General features: G+C 38.4%; 1 long non-coding RNA gene across 5 annotated transcripts in view; it reads right to left on the reverse strand.

Moving 5' to 3' along the window:
* The window catches only part of LOC129059394 (uncharacterized), a 28,393-nt gene extending 15,829 nt beyond the window's left edge, over positions 1–12,564 (reverse strand). For 2 of the 5 annotated variants that reach the window (XR_008525254.1, XR_008525255.1), the window contains exons 1-2: positions 12,335–12,558; positions 11,545–11,701 (exon numbers count right to left, since the gene is read on the reverse strand). This is a non-coding gene — a long non-coding RNA (uncharacterized LOC129059394). Of the gene's footprint in view, positions 1–1,409; positions 1,787–3,829; positions 3,917–11,544; positions 11,702–12,334 lie in introns of those variants that run through there. The other 3 variants (XR_008525252.1, XR_008525253.1, XR_008525256.1) reach the window with 3 other exon arrangements.
* Between the last annotated feature and the right edge of the window lie 10,563 nt (positions 12,565–23,127).

The raw sequence follows: 23,127 nt of genomic DNA on the forward strand, positions 1-23,127 counted from the left end.
TATTTTCCACTTAGAAACTAAGTAGAAAACTAGATTCTATCATCTGAATGTTAATTTTGTTTTACTAATTTAAATTATTTTCACAAATTACAATTTTTTAATTGCAGCTTTTCCTTTCAAAATGTGGGCGGAGTAAAGAGTTAACTATGTATTTTCTCCCGAACACAATCTTTCACAATATTCTCCAATCTTATCCATATTCTTATTGTTTAAAATTGAATGTGCACTTTATTTTCAGATTTTAATTTGTTAATTTAGTTCCTCTGGGATGAAAAGAAGTTGAAAATTTATGCAAACACTTTGTTGTCTGTCTAGAATATTAATTATATATCTCCAGATATAATATGCCACATACTATAGCAATGATGCATATGCATATATAACAAACAGATATCCAGAGATAATCTTTCCTTGAAACCCCACATCAGTTCATATAGGGCTCCTCTGTCACCCAAAGCCAGCTGGGGTTCAGACAGACCAAGGTTACTAGCAGCTTACATGACAGAGAAACACATACACATTGCACCACGTGGGGATTTGCCCAGAGGATTTTAATACATGTAGTACAATGCTGTGTGCACTGATTATTATTATTATTATTATTTTTTGCACTTCCACTCCCCATCCATTCTCCATCCTTCTCTCTCCTCCTCCATGCCCTGGAAGGGTGAGCCCTGGACACATCATCTCCCATACCCCCATGGGAGCTGGTTTCCATCTAGATTTGGCCAGGCTGCTGAGAAGAGAGCAGATCATGGGAAGCTAGGGATGTAAGAGACTGACTCCTTTCTCCCTCTCTTCTTCAGCACCACCTCTCTAATAGTAGCTGACTTCTTCCAGCACTACCCAGGAAAAGCATGGTGGCCTTATCTACAGGTTCCCAGCTCTCTTAGCTCCAGAAACTCTGTCCCCGCCCATCCTTACCCCCACACCAATCCTTTCCTTTCTAGGGAAACATCCCTTTTTTTACCCCCTCACCCCAGCGCACACCTCTGTGAGTAGTTCAGCCATGACTGTGGGTTCTTCTTAGCCTATCTAGGGTGAATTCTGTTTTCCAACCAGAACCGCGCCTGACAGAGAAGCCATCTAAGACTTCCTATCCAGACCTGATTTTTGGTTGATCAATCTTTAATTCATATAGGAAAAAGGAGAGAGAAAACACCAAGGAAGAAAATCATTTCTCCACCACAACCCGATATGACTGCATCTCAATTTGATCCACCACATTTCAAACCATTTAAAAACACCACTTTTCCTGACACTGCTTCTAAATGTTGAATCCTTACCCAATACATCTGAATGTTTGCATTTTTTTAATCTAATTTAGAGAGTACAGCAGTTTCTCAGATGGGAAATAGGCAGTAAAGACAGGTGGGTTCCACTGAAAACCAAAATGAGATTTCATGAGTCCTCTTCAGCCATTTTATTAGCACACTCTGATTTTAGGGCTGAAGCAATCTATTCCACCACCCCTCTGTTCAGACTTGTTTCCAGGACCACAGTACCAATTTGTCTGAAAGCAAAAGTTTTCTGCTGTGTTTTTGATAATGAATCTGCTATAAGCACATTTTATTTTCTTGCACAACTGAGGAGAGAACTCTAGACTCAGAATCTGCTACATTTTTTAATTAACAAAGGAACTTATCCTATTTATTTAATGGAGAGAAAGTCTTTTGTGGTGGTGTATGCCTGTACTCTCAGGTACTCAGGAGGCTGGAGGAGTTCAGGTCAACCTGGACAAAACAGCAAGACCAAGACCCCATATCTAAAAAAAAAAAAAGAAAAACTATAATGGGGTCAGTAAGATCATAGTCAGTGTGTTAATTATCACAAGATAGGTTAGTAAATTCACATTGCTAAGGCAAACATTTAAAACCAAGTAAATAAACATAACTCGGATAACAAATATTCTATCACATTGTTTCTTATAGTAAGTATAGTTAAGCATGCTTTGAGATTAACATAGCCTTAAGACTATAGGTTGCAAATGTTAAGAAAAAAAAAACAACTTGTATTTAGAAGCCGCATATCATAGAAAGCTCCCTGCTCTTAATAAAAATTTTAAGGAAGCATAATTGTGTTTAAAAGAGACAACATTCTTATAAAATAGAAGAGCTTTGCTCCTCCTCCTACCCTAGGCTGAGAGTTATTTGTATATTGTGTTCTTAAAATCACCAAATATAAGCACTTATTTGAAAGAAAAGAAGGCCAATTGATTTGATATGAAATGCATGCATACCATGGCTGTAAAACTGAAAAGGAACAAAAGAATATGTAGGGAAGAGAAAGTATGTTTCTCTCCTACCCCAAGGCCCTGGCCATCAAGTTCTCCTCCCCAGAAGCAACTAATGGTACCAGTTTTCTGTATATTTTTCAGAAATATTCAGTGCATAAGCAAGCATGTAACTATATTTTCGTTTGTTTTTCATAAATTATAACATACTAGATATTCTATCGTACAGTTTGCTTTGATACTTCTTATATCATACAGATTATTCCACATCAGTATACAGTTGGCTTATTTATTTATTTATTTATTTATTTTTTGAGACACAGTCTCGCTCTGTTGCCCAGACTGGAGTGCAGTGGCGCGATCTTGGCTCACTGCAAGCTCCAGCTCCTGGGTTCACGCCATTCTCCTGCCTCAGCCTCCCGAATAGCTGGGACTACAGGTGCCTGCCACCACACCCACCTAATTTTTTGTATTTTTAGTAGAGACGGGGTTTCACTGTGTTAGCCAGGATGGTCTCAATCTCCTGACCTCGTGATCTGCCTGCCTCGGCCTCCCAAAGTGCTGGGATTACAGGCGTGAGCCACCACCGCACCCGGCAGTTGGCTTATTTTTAACATAAAGATACATAGTTAAATTGCATAGATGTACCACAACTTAGTCTATTTTTAGACATTTAGATTGTTTCCAGTATTTTGATATTTTAAACAACGATGCTTCAAATAGGAAAGAATATATATTCTAATATATATACATATTCATGTAGATATACATATTAGAATTAATTCCTAGAACTGTAATTTCTGTCAAAGGATAGGCATGTTATACATTTTGACAATGGAAATATATGGTAGAAATTTAATCAATGATAAAGATTTAAGGTAGGAAAATCTAATTGGAATTCAAGATCTAAATGTCTGAAAATATATAAAGTGAATAGCCAAAATATCTGTTTTAAAAATGTAAGCTTTTTATAGTTAAACAGAGACAAACTAGTAATCAGTGGGATTTAATTTGGTTTGAGAATGAGAACAATAATATAGAAATCTTGGGAAATAATTATCGACCTTTGGAGTAACTAAAACTAGTTCTACATGGATGTTTCATTCAATCTTTTCTAAAGTGGAGAAAAAAATGTAGGCAGAGTAATTCAAATTCATGCCTTCTTCTCTTTTTTAAAAGTTATTTGTTTTTAATTCTTATGAGTACATTGTAGGTGTGTATATTTATAGGTTACATGACATATTTTTATACAGCCATGCATGTATAATAACCACATCAGGGTAAATGGGATATCCATCACCTCAAGCATTTATCTTTTGTGTTTCAAACAATCCAGTTATACTCTTAGCTATTTTTAAATGTACAATAAATTATTGTAGACTGTAGTCACCCTGTTGTACTCTCAAATACCAGACCTTATTCATTCTATCTAATTAAATTTTTGTACCTATTAACCATCCCTACTTCTCTCCCACCCCCATACCCACTATCCTTCCCAGACTCTGGTAACTATCTGTATTAGTCTGTTCTCACACTGCTATAAAGAACTATCTGAGACTGGGTAATTTATGAAGAAAAGAAGTTTAATTGACTCACCGTTCTGTAGGCTGTGTAAGAGGCATGACTGGGGAGGCCTCAGAAAACTAACAACCATGGTGGAAGGTAAAGGGGATGCAAGCATGTCTTCACAGGGCAGCAGAGGAGAAAGAGCAAAAGGGGAAGTGCTACACACTTTTAAACAACCAGATCTCATGATAAGTCATTCACTATTATGAGAACAGCAGGGGTGGAGCCACCCCCATTATTTAATTACCTCCCACCAGACCCACTTCCAACACTGGGAATTACAATTTGACATGAGATTTGGGTAGGAACACAACACCAAGCTATATCATTCCACCTCTGGCACCTCCCAATTATCATGTTTCAAAACAAAATCATGCCTTCCCAACAGTCCCACAAAGTCTTAACTCATTCCATCACTAACTCAAAACTCCAAGCCCAAAGTCTTATCTAAGTCAGGGCAAGTCCCTTCTGCCTATGAGCCTGTAAAGTCAAAAACAAGGTGGTTACTTTCAAGATACAATAACAGTATAGGCATTGAGTAAATGCTCCCCTTCCAAAAGGGCGAAATCAGCCAAAACAAAGGAGCTACAAGCCACATGCAAGTCTGAAACCCAGCAGAGTAGTCATTAAATCTTAAAGCTCCAAATTAATCTTCTTTGACTTCATGTCTCATATCCAGGCAACACTGATGCAAGGGATGGTTTTCAAAAGTGTGGGCATCTTCATTCCTATGGCTCTGCAGGGTACAGCCCCTGTGGCTGCTTTCATGAGCTGGCATTGAGTGACTGTGGCTTTTCCAGGGGCACAATGCAAGCTGTGGGCGGATCTACCATTCTGGGGTCTGGAAGATGGTGGCCCTGTTCTCACAGCTCCACTAGGCATTGTCCCAGTGAGGACTCTGTGTGGGAGCTCCAATCCCATATTTCCCCTTCGCACTGCCCCAGTAGAGGTTCTCCATGAGGGCTCCATCCCATGACAGACTTTTGCCTGGACATCCAGGCTTTTCCATATAGCCTCTGAAATCTAGATGGGGAATTCCAAACCTCAATTCTTGCCCTCTGTGCACCCCCTGGCCCATCATCACATGGAAGCCACCAAAGCTTGTGGCTTATACTCTCAAAGCAATGGCCTGAATTGTACTTTGGCCCTTTTAGCCATGCCTGGAGCTGGAGCAGCTGGGATGTAAGGCACCATGTCCTGAGGCTGCACAGAGCAGCTGGGCCCTGGACCTAGCCCATGAAACCATTTTTCCCTCCTAGGCCTCCAGGCCTGTGAAGGGAGGGGCTGTTGCAAAATGCCCCAGGGGCATTTTCCCTATTATCTTGGCTATTAACATTCGGCTCTTCATTACTTATTCAAATTTCTGCAGCCTTGAATTCCTTCCCAGAAAATGAGTCAGTCTGCAAATTTTCCAAACTTTTATTCTCTGCTTTCCTTTTTTTTTTTGAGATGGAGTCTCGCTCTTGTTGCTGAGGCTGGAGTGCAATGGCACAATTTCAGCTCACTGCAACCTCTGCCTCCTGGGTTCAAATGATTCTCCTGCCTCAGCCTTCCAAGCAGCTGGGATTACATGCATGAACCACCACCCCTGGCTAATTTTGTATTTTTGGTAGAGATGGAGTTTCTCCACATTGGTCGGGCTGGTCTCGAACTCCCAACCTCAGAAGATCCGCCTGCCTCAGCCTCCCAAAGTGCTGGGATTACAGGCATAAGCCACTGTGCTCAGCCTCTCTGCTTCCCTTTTAAACATAAGTTCCAGTTTCTGATAATCTTTTTGCTGTTAGAAGCAACCAGGCCAAATCTTGAACACTTTGCTGATTAGAAATTTCTTCTGCCAGATATCCTAAATCCTCCCTCTCAAGTTCAAAGGGCCACAAATTTTTAGAGCAGGGGCACAATGCCACCAGTTTCTTTACTAAAGCATAGCAAGAGTATTCCAGTTCCCATGAAGTTCCTCATCTCCATCTGAGAACACCTCAGCCTGGACTTCATTATCCATACCACTATCAGCATTTTGATCACAACAATTTAACAAGTCTCTAGGAAGTTCCAAACTTTCCCTCATTTTCCTGTCTTCTTCTGAGCTCTCCAAGCTGCTCCATCCTTGGCCTTTTACCCAGTTCCAAAGTCACTTCCACATTTCCAGCTATCTTCATAGTGATGCCCCACTTCTCTGGTTCCAATTTTCTGTATTAGTTCATTGTCACATGGCTATGAAGAATTATCTGAGATCGAGTAATTTATTTTTTTTGAAAAAGAGGTTTAATTGCCTCACAGCTCTGCCGGATATACAGGAGGCATGGCTGGGAGGCCTCAAGAAACTTACAATCATGGCAGAAGCAAAAGGGAAAGCAGGCATATCCTCACAGGGCAGAGCAGGAGAGAGGGAGAGAAGAGGGAGGTACTAACACCTTCAAACAACCAGATCTCATGAACACTCTATCATGAGAACAGCAAGGAGGAAGTTCACTCTTATGATTCAATAATCTCCCACCAGGCTCCTCCTCCAACACTGGGAGTTACAATTTGACATGAGGTTTGAGTGATGACCCAGAGCCGAACCATATCACCATTTTTCTACTCTCTATCCTCATGAGTTCAATTGTTTTAATTTTTAGCTCCCACCAATAAGTGAGAACATGCAATGTTTGTCTTTATGTGTCTGACTTACTTCACTTAACATAATGACCTCTACTTCCATCCATGTTGTTGCAAAGGACAGGTTTTTATTCTTTTTATGGCTGAATAGTACTCCATTGTGTATCTATAACATATTTTTAATCCAGTCTCCTTTTTTGATATTGGCACTTATAGCTATAAACTTTTCCCCTTAGTTATGCTTTTGCTGAATCTACAGATTTTGGTATGTTAGGGTTCCATTTTCATTTGTTTCAGGAAATTTTTCCATTTCCTTCTTAATTTCTTCATTTCTCTTAATTTCTTCATTTCACTTCTGGTCATTCAGAAGTTCATTGTTTAATTTCCACACTTGTACAGCTTCCAAAATTCCTCTTGTTATTTATTTCTAGTTTTATTCCATTGTGGTCAAAGAACAGGCTGGATATTACTTTAATTTTTTGAATATTGTAAGACTTGTTTTGTGACCTAACATATGGTCTATCCTTGAGAATAATCCATGTGCTAAGGAAAACAAAATATATTCTGCAGTCATTAGATGAAATGTTCCATAAGTAACTGTTAGGTCCATTTGGGCAATAGTGCAGATTAACTTTGATGTTTCTTTCTTGACTGTCTGGAAGGTCTGTCCAATGCTGAAAGAGGGGTGCTTAAGTATCCAGCTAATATTGTTTTGGAGTCTATCTCTCTCTTTAACTATAGTAATATTTGCTTTATATATCTAAGTGCCCCAGTGTTGGGTGCATATATATTTACAGTTGTTATATCCTGTTGCTGAATTAATCCCTTTATCACTATATAGTGACCTTCTTTGTTCATTTTTATAGTTTCTGTCTGGAAATCTATGTTGCCTGTTATAAATACAGAGACTCTTGGGGTTTTCTGGTTTTAATTGACATGGGATGTCTTTTTTTATCTTTTTATTTCAGTCTATATGTGTCTTTAAAGGTAAAATCTGTTTCTTGTAGGCAACAGATCAGTAGATCTCTTTTATTACCCATTTAGCCACCCTGTCTTTTGATTGGAAAGTTTAGTCAATTTATTAAAGAATCTGTGTGCTTAGGGAGGGAGAAGGCAGAGAGGCAGAGACTGTGCATTATTCAATGTTATTATTGACAAGTCAGGACTTACTTGTGCCATTTTGTTATTTATTTTCTGGTTGTTTTGTGGTTTTCTCTTCCTTAATTCCTTCCTTCCTGTCTTCCTTTTAGTGAAGATGATTTTCTCTGGTATATGATTAATTTCTTGCTTTTTATTTTTTTCTGTGTCTGTTGTATGTTTTTTGATTTGAGGTTACCATGAGGCTTGCAAATACTATCTTATAACCTATTTTAAGCTCATAAAAACTTAACATCATTTGCATAAACAAAAACAAAAAAAAGGAAAACTAATAAAAACTCTACACCCTAACTTTATCTCCCTGCTTTTTAACTTTTTGTTGTTTCTATTTACATCTTATTGTACAGTCAATGTCTTGAAAAGTTGTTTTCATTATTTTGGTTTTGGTTCATTGCTTAGTCTTTCTATTTAAGATAAGATTAGTTTACACAGTGCAGTTACAGTGTTATAATATTCTGTGTTTTCCTGTGTACTTATTATTACCAGTGAGCTTTGTACTTTCAGATGACTTCTTATTGCTCATTAACATCCTTTTCTTTCTGATTGAAGTACCCTTTTTGCCTTTCATGTAGGACAGGTCTGGTGTTAATGAAGTCCTTCAGCTTTTTCTTGTCTCAGAAAGTCTTTGTTTCTCTTTCATGCTTAAAGGATATTTTCACCAGGTATGTTATTCTACAGTAAAAGTTTTTTTCCTTCAGCACTTTAAATATGTCATGCCACTCTCTCCTGGTCTGTAACATTTCCACTGAAAAGTCTGCTGCCAGATATATTGGAGCTCCTTCATATGTAATTTGTTTCTTTTCTCTTGCTGTTTTAGGATGCTTTCTTTATCTTTGACTTTTAGGAGTTTATTTAATGGCTTGATGTTCTCTTTTGGATTAAATCTTCTTGGTGCTCTATAACTGTCTTGTACTTGGACATTGTTATCTTTTTCTAGGTTTGGAAAGTTCTCTGCTATGACCCCTTTGAATAAACTTTCTACCCCTATCTCTTTTTCTACCTCCTTTCTAAGACAAATAACTCTTAGATTTGCCCTTTTGAGGCTGTTTTCTAGATCTTTCAGACATGCTTCGTTATTTTTTATTCTTTTTTCTTTTGTCTTCCCTGACTGTGTATTTTCAAATAGCCTCTGTTCAAGCTCACTAATTCTTCCTTCTGCTTGAACAATTCTGCTATTAAAAGACTTGGATGCATTCTTCAGTATGTCAGTTGCATTTTTCAACTCCAGAATTTCTGCTTTATTATTTTTAACTATTTCATTCTCTTCATTAAATTTTTCTGATAGAATTCTGAATCCCTTCTCTGTGTTATCTTGAATTTCTTTGAGTTTCCTCGAAACAGCTATTTTGGATTTTTTGTCTGAAAGATCACATATTTCTGTTTCTCCAGAACTGGTCACTGGTGTTTTATTTGGTTTGCTTAGCAAGATCATATTTTCCTGGATGATCTTGATGCTAGTGGATGTTTGTCAGCATCTGGGCATTGAAGAGTTAGGTATTTATTATAGTCTTCACAGTCTGGGCTTATTTGTACGCATCCTTTTTGGGAAGGCTTCCCAGGTATTCAAAAGGACTTGACTGTTGTGATGTAAGCCATATCTGCATTAGGAACACCCAAAGCCCAGTAACACTGTGGTTCTTGCAGATTCATAGAGGTACCACCTTGGTGGTCTTGGATAAGATCCTAATTCTCTGGATTACCAGGCAGAGACTCTTGTTCTATTTCTTTGCTTTCTCCCAAACAGACAGAGTCTTTCTCTCTGTGCTGAGCCACCTGGAGCTGACAGAGGGATGACACATGCACCCCTGTTGCCATCACCACTGGGACTGTGCTGGGTCAGACCTGATGTTAGCATAGCACTGGGTCTTGCCCAAGCCCCAAGGTAACCACTATCTGGTTACCACCTATGTTAGCTCAAGACCTTAGGGCTGTACAATCAGCAGGTGGTGAAGCCAGACAGGCTTGTGTCCTTCCCTTCAAGGCAGTGAGTCAGGACCTGGGTGAGTCCAGAGATACCATGAGAAGCCAGGGCCTAGATTCAAAACCTTAGAAATCTACCTATAGTCTATTGTACTGTTACTTAGCTGGCACTCAAAGCACAAGATGCAGTCTTCCCTTTCTTTTTCCCTCCCTCCTCTAGTTCCTCCACAAACAGAGAAGCCTCATACCATGGCCACCACCACCACAGTCCCACAGTGAGTACTGTCAGGCTCCCACCGATGTTCACTTAAGGCCCAAGGGCCCTTCAGTCAGCTTGTGATGAATATCGCCAGGCCTGGGACTCACCCTTTAGGACATTAGGCTTCCCTCTGGCCCAGGGTAGGCCAAGAAAGGCAGTCCAAGAACCAAGGCCTAGATTTGGGGACCTCAAGAACCCACCTGATGCTCTATGCCCTGTGGTTGAGTTGGTACCTAAAGTGTAAAACAAAGCCCCTTTTACTCCTCCTTCTGCTTTTCTCAAGTGGATAGAGTCTCTTCCTATAGCCACCATAGCTGGAAATGTGCTGAGTGTCACCTGATGCCAGCAAGTCTCAGAGTCTCACCCAAGGCCCACAGTGTACTACCTGGGTATTACTGCTTGTTATGCAGGGCCCAAGGGCTTTTTTTTTTTTGAGTCAGAGTCTCATTCTGTCACCCAGGCTGGAGTGCAGTGGCACAATCTCAGCTCTCTACAACCTCTGCCTCCTAGGTTCAAGCGATTCTCCTGCCTCAGCCTCCCGAGTAGCTGGGATTACAGGTGCATGCCACCACGCCCAGCTAATTTTTGTATTTTTTAGTAGACACGGGGTTTCACCATATTGGACAGGCTGGTCTCAGACCCCTGACCTCATGATCCTCCCACCTCAGCCTCCCAAAGTGCTGGGATTACAGGCGTGAGCTACCGGGCCAAGCCCCAACTGTTCTTTAGTCAGACATGATAGGTTCTGCCAGAACTGGGCCCTTCGCTTCAAGGTAATGGGTTTCCATGTGACTAGAAATGTCATCTGGGAGCTGGGTCTTGGTAATGGGGCCTCATGATTCTAACTGGCACCCTATCTTACTGTGACTGAGCTGGTATGGAAGATGCAAGACAAAATTCTCTTTATTCTTTTCTCTCCTCTCCTCAAGCAGAAGGAAGGGGTGTCTTTTTGGACCCATGAGCTGTGCAGACTGGTTTTGGGGAAGGGGCAGTGCAAGCACGCCCTTAGCCACCCTGGCTAATGTCTCAGTAGGTCATATGCCCCTGAGTCCACTGACTCTGAGCCCAGCTCAGCACTAGGACTTGCCTAGAAGTTGCAGTCTTTGTGGCCTAATTTTATTTAGGGCCCCAGAGCACTCCAGGCTACAGTGGTGAGGCTTGAGGGAACTCAAGTTCTGACTGCTGGGATAGGCAATTTATCTCTGGCCAGGGCCGGTCCAAATGCTCCCTCTGTGGTGGAGTGGGGGTGGCATCAGGTAAGTGCAGCCCTATTCTGCTTTCCACTGTGACAAGGCAACACTGAGTTAAGTGCAAAGTCTCACAATTGCTGCATTCTCCCTCCCCAAGCACACAGATTCTCTGCACCATGCAGCGGTTGGAGGGGTAGGGGGAATGGTATGGGGGAGGGGCATTGTTGGCAATTCAAGGCTGTCTTTCCTATGCTTTTCAGTGCCTCTTTCAGTAATATGAAATTAAAAACCACCCGGGCGCGATGGCTCATGCCTGTAATCCCAGCACTTTGGGAGGCTGAGGCAGGCAGATCACCTAAGGTCAGGAGTTCAAGACCAGCCTGACCAACATGGAGAAACCCCATCTCTACTAAAAATACAAAATTAGCTAGGTGTGGTGGTGCATGCCTGTAATCCCAGCTACACAGGAGGCTGAGGCAGGAGAATCTCTTGAACCTGGGAGGTGAGGTGGAGGTTGCGGTGAGCCGAGATCATGCCATTGCACTCCAGCCTGGGCAACAAGAGCAGAACTCTGTCTCAAAAAGAAAAAAAAAAACAAAACAGGTACTATGAATGCTCACCTGATTTTTGGTTCTTATGAAGGTGCTTTTTTGTCTGTAGATAGTTGTTAAATTTGCTGTTCCTGTTGAGTGGGAGGATAATTGGTGCAGCCTTCTATTCCACCATATTGTTCTGCTCCCCTCCAAAATCATATCTTTAAAAATGACCACATGGAGTCTGAAGAGGATATTCATAAAATGGATGAGTCAAAGGAATATTGTAACAATATATTGTAAATAAATAAAGGTTTTCTATTTCCTTTCTATTTCATAAGAGGGTTTTCATAAACAAGGGTTTTCTATTTCCTTTTCACTCAAATGACGTCAGGATTGTTTTTGCAAGATATTCTCTAAATGAATTTTTCAGAAAGTTTTCAATTTTACAGAATTATTAGTACCATAAATTGATATATAACAAAGTACCACAAATTCAGCAGCTTAAAGTAATCCCTATGTATTTGCTCACAGTTCTGTCTGTCAGAGTTCAGGCATGACATGGCTGGACAAGGTTGAAACCAAGGTATTGGCTAGTCTGTGGTCTCATCTGGAGCTCAGGGTCCTCTTCCAATCTCACATGGTTGTTAAAGAACCCATTCCCCTGAGGCTGCAGGACTCGAGTCTGCATCTCCTTCCTGGCAATCAGCCATAGGCTGCTCTCTGCTCCCCATTCATTGCCACATGGCCCCTTCCAATTTCAGAGCCAACAACAGATAGAGACTCTCTCCAGAGTCAATTCACACTTCAAACTCTAACTTCCTCTCTGATGCCTAGACCCATATTTAAAGGGTTTATTCTATAAGGTCAGGCCCACCTGGATAATCTCCCTGTTTTAAAGTTGACTGATTTGGGAATTTAGTGACATCTGCAAAATCCCTTCACCGCAGCACCTGGATTAGTGTTTGACTGAATAACTGAGAGAAGGCCTGTGTATACCAGGGGCCAGGAATCTTGATGGCTGCAATGGACTGAATGCATCCCCATAAAATTAGTATGATAAAACCTGAATCCTAGTGTGATGCTATTAGGAGGTGGGGTCCTCGGGAGGTGATTAGGTCATAATGGTGGAGTCCCCATGAATGGGATTAGTGACCTCATAAAAGAGACCTCAGAACACTTTCTTGCTCTCCTTCCACCATGTGAGGATACCATGAGAACATGGTTGTCTGCAATCCAGAAGTTGGCCCTCCCTAGAACCTGACCATACTGGCACCCTGATCTTGGACTTCCAGCTTCCAGAAATATGAGAAATAAATGTCTGTTGGTGAAGCCACCAAGGCCATAATTTGTTATACTGGCCATAAAAGACTAAGACTGGCGCTATCTTAGAATTTGGCCTACCACATAACAGAATTTATCTTAAAGATAAAAGCTTTTTATGATTTGATGTGTTACCATCATATTGCAATTTATCATGTTCACTTAAACTGCAAAATCAGATAAGAAGCAAATACGTCTTGGAGATTGTGTGCACTCTCTTTCTCTGTCTCTCTTTCTGTCTCTCTCTCTCTTTTTACTTGAAACACTCTATTTGTCCCGTCAAATTTCAGGATTATCCACACAAGTGTATACTTTATTACGAAGGATATTTTATTCAAAATTTCTTCATAAATGTATGAAAGTTATAAAAGTGTGACATTTGCTACCATGGCAGGAAAAATAAAGACAAAAGCAAGGCTATTTAGTGCAATATTTACCCTTTTTAAAAAAGTAAGCATTTCTTCCTTATGCATATTCAAAAGGAGGAGACGACAAATTAAGAAAAATGATATGAACGAAATGAAGTGATCCAAATATTCAAATTATGTAAAGGTTTAAAGTGAAAAAAAATTTCGAGAAATTATTATGTAAGATAATCTTGCAAACATTCTTATTTGCAAGGTGGGCAATTAACATGTTTACAATTTGTAACTTCACAAAGCAATGCAAATCAGCAGAAGAATCCAAATTTAATTATACACAATTGTACAAAGAGACACTTTCTTTTTTAAACTTTTTAAGTTTTTAAAAAATACTTTCAACGTGTAGATTCAGGGAGTACATGTGTGGATTTTTTACATGGACGCTGAGTTTTAGGATATGAATGATCCATCACCCAGACAGTGAGCGTAGTATCGCATAGTGAGTTTTTCAGCCCTTGCCCTCCACCATCCCTTCCCTTTCTAGTGGTCTTCAGTGTCTATTGTTGCCGTCTTTATGTTCATGGGTACCCAAAGTTTAGCTCCCACTTGTAAGTGAGAACTTGCAGTATTTGGCATTAATTCACTTAGGATAATGACCTCCAGCTGTATCCATGTTGCTGCAAGGGACATTATTTTATTCTCTTTTTTATGGTTGTCTAGTATTCCATGGTGTATATATACTACATTTTCTTTGTCCAGTTCACCATTATGGCCAACTAGGTTGATTCCATATCTTTGCTATTGTGGATAGTGCTGCAATGATTATATGAGTACACGTGTCTTTTTGGTAGAATGATTTATTTTCTTTTGGATATATAGCCAGTAATAGGATTTCTGAGTCGAATGGTAATTTATCACAAAAGAGTTTTTTTTTTTTTCCACAGCCCACAGAAGGAACCAACCTTGCCAATACTTTGATCTTGGGCTTCTTGCTTCCAAAACTATGAAATAATAAATTTCTGTTCTTTAAGCCACGAACTTTGTGATAGTTTGTTATGGCAGTCCTAGCAAGCTAGTACAAAGATAAAAACTAAAATGTTGTACATAAGAAAAAAAAATAGAGCCTTTCTTGGTATGGTGACCAGGGTGGTGAAGACTAAGATCTGTAAAGCTGGAGAGGCCGTCTGGAGAGTCAAGGGGAAGACAAGTCAAAAAGGAACTTTGCAGGGAAGAACAGAGATGTTTAACAGAGATTTTAAATTAAGATTTACTGTGTGGTGTGTGTGATGTCATTTTCCTCTTCATCTCCCCAAGAAGTATTTGGTAAAATCTACAACATTAATTATTTCTTAGATAATTTAGACTTAAAGTTTGGTACATAAAACAAAAAGCTGTGTCCTGGTTCAAACAAAACATGAAGAGAATGACAAGATTTTCCACTGATCCCTGTCATGTCTGCATTTACATTTCACAGGTATTTATGAGGCACCAACTATGAGTCAGGGACAATGTACATAGAATTCAGAAATAAACAAGATAGACACAGTCCCTGCCCTCATGGAGAAAGATAGACAATAATAAATACATAATAAATCACATTTCTATTTAACTTGCTATTGGTCTGAGTAATTTTATTTAAACAAGTAATATGTGTAAAGACAAAGCATAGGCTACTATAATAACATATAACCTAACCTAGACTGGAGAGACACTGAAGTTCAGATTTGGAGGTTGAGGAAGAACCAATCAGACAATAGTGGCCTGGGTCAGACTGGGGGTAGTGATGAAGATTTTCTCAGACATACAGAAAAACCTTGTGATAATACTGTGAGGGATCAAAGAGCTCAGTTTATTTGAGAAAAAGTAGGTGAACCATTGAGTTTGAAACTCAATGAGGGAAGAAGAGAAAGGTAGAAAATGAACCTCAGAGGTAAGCAGGGCCAGATCCTTCAGAAACAGGATTTTACATTTTATCTGACCTGCAATTGGAAACCACTGAAGTGTTCAGGCAGGACAAGGATATCATCAGATTTTAATTTTAAAACATTTTTCTGTCAGCTTTGTGGTGAATCAATTGAGGAAGAGGAAAGATGAGTGACATGGCCAGTTAGAGAGCATTACTATGGTTCCATGTAAAGATTAAAGTGATTTAGCCCAGGGAGGTAGCTTCTTGTTGGCTTCTGTCACCCATTCAACCACTGTGGGCCATGCTTTTGGTTATTTGAGGAAACCTTGCCACTTCCCTGTGGTCTCACCATGGGGAGATTGCTGTTCCCTATGCCAATCATGCTCTAAAATGCTCAAGGAACTTCTCTGTTGTTCTCTTCAGAGAAAGTGGAAACAAGGTAGATATATTAAAAAGTGAGATCTTCTTTGTAAATTCTCATTATTCTCCTTTGTGTTCCCTTGCCCCCCAAGGGTCTGTCATAAACATGCCCATTTTATTTTTATTGACTGGAGACCATTGCTTACTAGACTCAGATGATCCTCTTGACTTTAGTGAACACAAACAATTGATGTTCTTTTCTTGTTCAAATTTTGTATTGTGGTAACTATATATAACATAAAATTTATCATTGTGTTAGTCTGTTCATGTTGTTACAACAAAATACCACAAACTGTGTTATTTACAGGTGATAGAAATTTATTTTGCACAGCTTTGAAGTCTGGGATACCCAAAATCAAGACACAAGCAGGTTTGGTGTCTGGTGAGAGCTGCTTGTTCTGCTTCCAAGATGGTGCCGTGGTACTGTATTCTCAGGAGGGCACAGATGCTGTGTTCTCACATGGCAGAAGAAATGGAAGGGTAAGAGGAACTAAGCTAGTTCCCTCCAGTCCTTTTATAAGATGCTAATCCATTTATGAGGGCAAAGCCCTCATGACTTAATCACTTCCCCAAAGGCTCACCTCTTAATACCACCACAATGGGGATTAAGTTTCAGCACATGAATTTTGAGATACTTTAGCAGACTCCAGCAACTATCTTAACCATTTTTAAGTATACAATTCAGTAGTATTAAATACATTCAAAACGTGCAACCATTACCACCATCTATCTCCATAACTCTTTTCATCTTGTTAAACTGAAACTCTATATCTATTAAATAATAACTCCACATTCCTCCACCCCTCCAGCCCATGGCAACCGCCGTTTTATTTTCTGCCTCTATAATTTGAACTACTCTAAGTTCTTCATATAAGGGGACTTACAGAGTATTTGTCTTTTGGGGACTGGCTTATTTCACTTGCCATAATGTCCTCAAGTTTCATGTGTGTTGTAGCATATGTCAAAATTTCTTACACTTTTTTGGCCATACTGCCCAAAGCAATTTACAGATTCAATGCTATTCATATCAAACTATCAATGTCACTTCCCACAGAATTAGAAGGAAACATTCTAAAATTCATTTGGAACCAAAAAAGAGCTCAAATAGCCAAAGCAATCCTAAGCAAAAAGAACAAAACTAGAGGTATCACACTACCTGACTTAAGGCTACAGTAACCAAAATAGCATGTTACTGGTATGAAAACAGACACATAGACCAATGGAACAGAACAGAAGACCCAGAAATAAAGGTGCTCACCTACAAGCTTCTGATTTTTGACAAAGCTGGTAGTAACAAACAGCAAGAAAACGACTCCTTGTTCAATAAATATACTGGGATAACTGACTAGCCTTATGCAAATGGTTGAAACTAGATCCCTACTTTTCACCATATACAAAAATCAATGCAAGATGGATTAAAGACTTAAATGTAAAACTTAAAACTATAAAGACTCTAGAAGAAAAACTAGGAAATAACATTCTGAACATTGGCTCTGGCAAAAACTTTGTGACAAAGATTTCAAAGCAATTGCAACAAAAACAAAAATTGACAAGTGGAACATAATTAATCTAAAGAACTTCTGCACAGCAAAAGACACTACCAACAGAGTAAACAGACAACCTACAGAATAGGAGAAAATATTTGCAAATAATTGCATCTGAAAAAGTTCTAATATTTAAAATCTATAAGGATCTTAAATCAAGAAGCAAAATTAAACATCCCCATTTAAAAATGGGCAAAGAACATGAACAGACACTTCTCAAAAGAAGACATACACACAGCCAAAGAGCACATGAAAAAACGTTCCACATCACTAATCATCAGAGAATTACAAAAGAAAAACACAATGAGATACCGTTTCACACCAGTCAGAATGGCTTCTATTAAAATGTCAAAAAACAAAAGATGCTGGTGAGGCTGCAGAGAAGAGAGAATGCTTATACACTGCTGGTGGGAATGTCAATTAATTCAGCCACTGTGGAAAGCAGTCCAGAGATTTCACAAAGAATTTAAAATAGAACTACCATTCGGCCCAGCAATCCCACTACTGGGTAAATACCCAAACAAACATAAAGTATTCTACTGTAAAGATATATGCATGCATATATTCATCTCAGTACTATTTACAATAGCAAAGACATGGAATCAACCTAGATGCCAATCAACTGTGGACTGAATGAAGAAAATATGATACATATACACTAGGGAATACTACACAGCCATAAAAAAGAATAAGGTTATGTCCTTTGCAGCAACATGGATGAAGTTGAAAGCCATTCTTCTAAGCAGATTAATGTAGGAACAGTAAAGAAAATATTGCATGTTCTCACTTATAGGTGAGATCTAAACATTGAACATACATGGACACAAAGAAAGGAACAAAAGACACTGGGGCCTACTTGAGGGTAGAGGATGGAAGGAGGGTTAGGATTGAAAAACTAAGTATGGATATTATGCTGATACCTAGGTGACAAAATTATCTGTACACTAAACCCCTGCAACATGCAATTTACTCATGTAACAAATGTATTAGTCCATTCTCATGTTGCTAATAAAGACATATCTGATACTGGGTAATTTATAAAGGAAAGAGGTTTAATTGTCTCACCATTCAGCATGACTGAGGAGGCCTCAAGAAACTTACAATCATGGCAGAATGGGAAGCAAACACATTTTTCTTCACTTGATGGCAGCAAGGAGAAGTGCCAAGCAAAAGGGGGAAAAGCCCCTTATAAAACCATCAAATCTCATGAGAACTAACTTACTATCGCAAGAACGGGATGGGGGAAACCACCCTCATTATATTCATTATCTCCCACCAAGTCCCTCCCACAATATGTGGAGATTATGGGAACCACAATTCAACATGAGATTTGGGTGGGGACACAGCCAAATCATATCAACAAGCCAGTACAAGTACCCCTTGAACTTAAACTAAAAATATTAAAGAACAAAAGAGAATTACCTCCATTTTAAGGCTGAATAATATTTCATTCCACATTTTGCTTTTTTATTCATCCATCCATAGGCACTTGGTGCCCACAAATTTTTTTTTTTTTTTCTGACATGGAGTCTCACTCTGTTGCCTAAGCTGGAGTGCAGTGGCATGATTTCAGCTCACTGCCACCTCTGCCTCCCAGGTTCAAGCAATTCTCCCACCTCAGCCTGCCGAGTAGCTGGGACTACAGGCTCATGCCACCATGCCCCACTAATTTCTGCATATTTAGTGGAGACAGGGTTTTGCCACGTTGGCCAGGCTAGTCTCAAACTCCTGGGCTCAGGTGAGCCACCCACCTCGGCCTCCCAAAGTGCTGAGATTACAGGCATGAGCCACCATGCCCAGCCAAAAAGATTTTTTAAATAATTTAAAATTTTTAAAAAGCAGACACTTGGGTTGTTTCCATGTTTTAGCTATTGTGAATAGTGTTGTTATGAACATGAGTGTATGGATATATCTTCCAGACTGCTTTCAAATCTTAAATAAATACTCAGAAGTTGGATTGCCTGATCATATGGTAATTCTGTTTTTAATTTTGGAGGAATTGTTGTAGTGTTTTCCACAGCAGCTGTACCATTTTACATTGTTCCTAACAACAGTACACAAGGGTTCCAATTTCTCCACATCTTTGCCAATACTTGTTACTTTCTATTTTTTAATAGTAGCCATCCTAGTGGGTGTGAGGGGTATCTGATTGTAGTTTTGACTTTCATTTTCCTAATCATTAGTGATGTTGAACACCTTATCATGTACTTATTGGCTTTTGGTATGTCTACTTTGGAAAAATATATATTTGTGATTTGCTCAGTTTTGAATCAGGTTATTTGTTTTTCAGAAGTTCTTTATATATTCTGGATATTAATCCCTTATCAGATATATGATTTGCAAATATACTCTACTATTCAGTGATTTGCCTTTTTATATTATTGATACTGTATTTTTGTGCACAAATCTTTTTCATTTTTGTGAAGTCCAATTTGTCTATTGTTTTTGTGTGTTGCCTATGTCTTTGGTGTCATATCCAAGAAATCATTGCTAAATCCAAAGTCAAGAAGCTTTTTTTATTTTCTTCTAAATGTTTTAGATTTTACATTTAGGTCTTTGATCCATTTTGAGTTAATTTTTGTACATGGTGTTAGGTAAGGGTCTAACTTTATGCTATCACATATAAATATTCAGTTTCCTCAGACTCTTTTGTTGAAAAGAATCCTTTCCCCATTGAATGGTCTTGCCATTTTTGTCAAGAATCATTGGACTACACATGCAAGGGTTTATTTCTGGCTGTCTATTTTATTCCATTTGTCTATATGTCTGTCTTTGTGTCAGTACCACACTGTTTTGATTACTGTAGCTTTGTAGTAATTTTTGAAATCAGGAAATGTGAGTCCTCTAGCTGTGTTCTTCATTTTCAAGATTGCTTTTGACTATTTGAGATTCCCTAAGGTTCCATAAGAATTTTAGAATTAGTTGTTCCATTTCTGCATAAATATATAATATATATGTATCTATATAAAGTATATGTGTACATATAAACTATATGTATATATGATATATGTACATATAATATATGTACATATGATATATGTATATATTATATATGTACATATGATATATACGTATATATTATATATGTACATATGATATATATGTATATATCATATGTACATATGACATATATGTACATATAATATATGTACATATGATATATATGTACATATATTATATATAAGGTATATATAATATATGTATATAATATATTTATATAATATATGTGTGTATACATATATTATATATACATATATACATATATTTATATGTACATATAATATATGTATATATAACATAGGTACATATAATATGTATATATGATGTATGTACATATAATATATGTATATATAATATATGTATATATGTACATATGTATATATGTACACATATATGTACATATATACATATATTATATATACATATATTATATATTATATATACATATATATTATATAAATATATTTATATTATATACATATATTATATAAATATATATACGTATATTATATAAATATATTAATATACTTATATTAGATATGTATATTATATATGTATATTATATTATATATACATTATATATTAATATATGTAAATACATTATATGTACATATATCATATATACATATATGTACATATATCATATATACATATATGTACATATATCATATATACATATATGTACATATATTATATATACACATATATCATATATACATATATGTACATATATTATATATACATATATGTACATATATTATATATACATATATGTCATATGTACATATAATATATACATATATATCATATGTATATAGAAAGAAAGAAAGAGATAAAAGGAGCACAGTTCCTTTAAATCTCCTGGCAGTCACTTCAGCTGCAGGGAGAGAGGCTTGCAGCAATGGGGGCAGGTGCAACATCAATGGCAGCCCAACTCTGTCTGAATCTGTGATCATAAGATGCAGTCCGTGATCAGGACACAGATTCCTATTATTTGGAGGATATGGTTCTTTTTGCCTACTGTGGCTCCCACAAAGTATGCTTAGGTGGCTTCATGAACATGTGCACAATTGCCTGCCTCCATTTGGGGAGGAAGGATGGGTAGCTGCTACTATAGTAAGAGCTGGAATTGCCTGAAATTAACCACAACTTATGGATCAAGCCTTCCCCTGGAGGTTGCAAGCCCTCAATAGACTCCAGAGTTCCAAAAGAGTTACATCAGACAGATTCTGCCAGTGCAATTGTTATCTAGCTAGGAAAACAGATTTCTGGTGCTTCCTAATCAACCATTTTTCCAGATATTTATTTTTCATTATTTACTGATATTCATTCCATTTGGCTTCCTTTTTAAAGAGTTTTTATTCTACATGGAGCACACTTAAAAAAAAGACTTCAAAGCAATGCTTGCTTTCTGCAAAGAGGGGTGATTTTATTTTAAAAACTCTAAATGTTTAGGCTGGGTGCGGTGGCTCACGCCTGTAATCCCGGCACTTTGGGAGGCCAAGGTGGGTGGATCACAAAGTCAGGAGATTGAGACCATCCTGGCTAACACGGTGAAACCCCGTCTCTGCTAAAAATACAAAAAATTGGCCAGGTGTGATGGCGGACGCCTGTAGTCCCAGCTACTCGAGAGACTGAGGCAGGAGAATGGCGTGAACCCGGGAGGCGGAGCTTGCAATGAGCCCAGATCGAGCCACTGCACTCCAGCCTGGGTGACAGAACAAAACACTGTCTCAAAAAAACAAAACAAAACAAAAAAAACCTCTAAATGTTTAAATTTATTCAAGTTTCACTTCTCTATGCTGATTTGCAATATGCTTCAGATTCAGGTAAAGGTCATATTCACAGAGTTTTATCTGAACTATAAAAGAGTTTATACAACTTGCAACATTTTTGTGAGATACTTGTTATCTTGTATGAACATAATAATTGCATGAGATACTTCTATGAACATAATATGCTCCCTCAACCTCATAGTTGACCCTAGTTTTAATACTTCACTTCTACTACTATATCAGATGAAGAATCAAAACATTTTTCAAATCTTATATTTTCTCAATACTTAAAAATTTGTGGCTGGGCGCTGTGGCTCATGCCTGTAACCCCAGCACTTTGGGAGGCTGAGGCGGGTGGATCACCTGAGGTCAGGAATTCCAGACCAGCCTGGCCAACATGACAAAACTCTATCTCTACTAAAAATACAAAAATTAGCTAAACACGGTGGCAGGCACCTCCCGAGTAGCTGGAGGCTGAGACACGAGAGTTGCTTGAACCCGGAAGGCAGAGATTGCAGTGAGCTAAGATCATGCCACTGCACTCCAGCCTGTGCGACAGAGTGAGACTTCGTCTCAAAAAAAAAAAAAAAAAAAAGGGTCAGGCACAGTGGCTCAAGCCTGCAGTCCCAGCACTTTGGGAGGCCAAGGTGGGTGGATCACGAGGTCAGGGAGACCATCCTGGCCAACATGGTGAAACCCCGTCTCTACTAAAAACACAAAAAGCGGGCATGGTGGCACGCGCCTATAGTACCAGCTACTCCAGAGGCTGAGGCAGAAAAATCGCTTGAACCCGGAAGGCAGAGGTTGCAGTGAACCGAGATTGTGCCACTGCACTCCAGCCTGGCGACAGAGCGAGACTCTATCTCAAAAAAAAAAAAAAAAAAAAAAAAAAAAAAAAAAAAAAAAAAATTTGTCTTACATTTCTGCAAATGTGTAAAGGATGAGATAGATATAACGAAGAGGATGAACTTTCCCTAAGCCTAATTTTGACAGCTTTAAGAAAAGGATTCATCCATTATAAAACCTTATTAGGCTGAAAAGAAATTCAGTCAAAGGTTCAAGCCATCAGTCTGCACTTTAAACACCTAAACCAGTCAAGAACTTTAAATTTTATGCTTCCTTTGTGGTGGAGCTAAATATTATGGGTTGTAAAATCTGATCCATTCCATGAATTCCTTTTATATAATATGAAATATAAAAGAACTTAAATCAATGTCTTATTTTTTATCACTCAAGGAACATTGCTTACATCAGCAAACCTCTGGTCATGTGAGAGAGTAAGTTCATCTCATCCATTGTATTATCAATATATTAGTAACTGCTGGATTTTAAACTTCCAA

Source organism: Pongo abelii, chromosome 4 (assembly GCF_028885655.2).
Source record: "Pongo abelii isolate AG06213 chromosome 4, NHGRI_mPonAbe1-v2.0_pri, whole genome shotgun sequence".
Lineage (NCBI taxonomy): Eukaryota > Metazoa > Chordata > Mammalia > Primates > Hominidae > Pongo > Pongo abelii.